Genomic DNA, 2242 nt, shown 5'->3' with positions numbered 1-2242 from the left:
TTTGGGCCATCAAATCTTGGGCAAAGTATGGACTATCATATATTGCTGGAAAGCGCAGGATGTCTACTTTCCAACGCCGTTGAGAGCGCGCCAATTGGGCTTCTGTAGCTCCAGAAAATCCGCTTCGAGTGCAGGGAGGTCAGAATCCAACAGCATCTGCAGTCCTTTTCAGTCTCTAAATCAGATTTTTGCTCAGGTCTCTCAATTTCAGCCAGAAAATACCTGAAATCACAGAAAAACACACAAACTCATAGTAAAGTCCAGAAAAGTGAATTTTAGCTAAAAACTAATAAAAATATACTAAAAACTAACTATATCATATCAAAAACATACTAAAAACAATGCCAAAAAGCATACAAATTATCCGCTCATCAAACGCCAGGAATGTGCCTTGAGAAAAGCTGGCGCTGAACGCCAGTAACAAGCATGGAACTGGCGTTCAACGCCAGAAACATGCTACACATGGGCATTGAACGCCCAGAACATGCTTCACATGGGCGTTGAACGCCTAGAACGTGCATCACCTCGGCATTTAAACGCCAGAATGGTATGCAAAGGCATTTTTGCTTGCCTATTTGGTGCAGGGATGTAATTCCTTGACATCTCAGGATCTGTGGACCCCACAGGATCATCTCAGGATTTGTGGACCCCACAGGATCCACACTTAACATATTCCCACCTTACCTCCTAATCCTATAACACTCTTCCCCATGTCACACTTCCAAACAACTTCAATCTCTGAATCTCTCCTCCCAATAAACACTCCTTCCCAAAACCCTTCACCAATCACCTCAATCTCTCTTTCCCATCACCTCTTCACCACTCACATCCATCCACTCTTCCCCATAAACCCCACCTACCTTCAAATTCAAAAATACTTTCCCACCCAAACCCACCCTAAAATGGCCGAACCTACCCTCTCCTCTTTTCCTATATAAACCCCTCCATTCCACTTCATTTTCACACAACACAACCCCCTCTTCTCTACCTTGGCCGAAACCTACACTCCCCCTTCTCCTCCATATTTTCTTCTTCTTATTCTTCTCTTCTTTCTTCTCTTGCTCGAGGGCAAGCAATATTTTAAGTTTGTGGTAAAAGCATAAGCTTTTTGTTTTTCCATTACCATCAATGGCACCTAAGGCCAGAGAATCCTCTAGAAGAGGAAAAGGGAAGACAAAAGCTTCCACCTCCGAGTCATGGGAGATGGAAAGATTCATCTCCAAAAGCCATCAATACCACTTCTCTGATGTTGTGGCAAAGAAGAAGGTGATCCCTGAGGTCCCTTTCAAGCTCAAGAAAAATGAGTATCCGGAGATCCGACATGAAATCCGAAGAAGAAGAGGTTGGGAAGTCTTAACCAACCCCATGCAACAAGTCGGAATTTTAATGGTTCAAGAGTTCTATGCCAATGCATGGATCACTAGGAACCATGATCAAAGTATGAACCCGAGCCCAAAGAATTACCTCACAATGGTTTGGGGGAAATACTTAGATTTTAGTCCAAAAAATGTAAGTTTGGTTTTCCACTTGCCCATGATGCAAGGAGATGAATGCCCCTACACTAGAAGGGTCAACTTTAATCAAAGGTTGGACCAAGTTCTAATGGACATATGTGTGGAAGGAGCTCAATGGAAAAGAGACTCCAAAGGCAACCCAGTTCAACCAAGAAGACTAGACCTCAAGCCTGTAGCTAGAGGATGGTTGGAGTTCATTCAACGCTCCAACATTCCCACTAGCAACCGATCTGAAGTTACTGTGGATCGGGCCATCATGATTCATAGCATCATGATTGGAGAGGAAGTAGAAGTTCATGAAGTCATCTCCAATGAATTCTACAAAATAGTCGAAAAACCTCCACCATGGCAAGGCTAGCTTTTCCTCACCTTATTTGCCATCTATGTTACTCAGCTGGAGTTATCATAGAAGGAGACATCCCGATTGAAGAGGATAAGCCCATCACCAAGAAGAGGATGGAGCAAGCAAGAGAGATCCTCCACGGATCTCAAGAGATGCATGAGGAAGCTCATCATAAAGAAATCCCTGAGAGGCCTCAAGGGATGCACTTTCCTCCCAACAACTATTGGGAACAACACAACACTTCCTTAAAAGATTTGAGCCACAATGTGGAACAATTAAGGGTGGAACATCATGAGCACTCCATTATTCTCCATGAAATAAGAGAAGATCAAAGAGCAATGAGGGAGGAGCAACAAAGGCAAGGAAGGGACATAGAAGAGCTTAT

This window comes from Arachis duranensis, chromosome 10 (assembly GCF_000817695.3).
Source record: "Arachis duranensis cultivar V14167 chromosome 10, aradu.V14167.gnm2.J7QH, whole genome shotgun sequence".
Classification (NCBI taxonomy): Eukaryota; Viridiplantae; Streptophyta; class Magnoliopsida; order Fabales; family Fabaceae; genus Arachis; species Arachis duranensis.
This window is presented reverse-complemented; position numbering follows the sequence as displayed.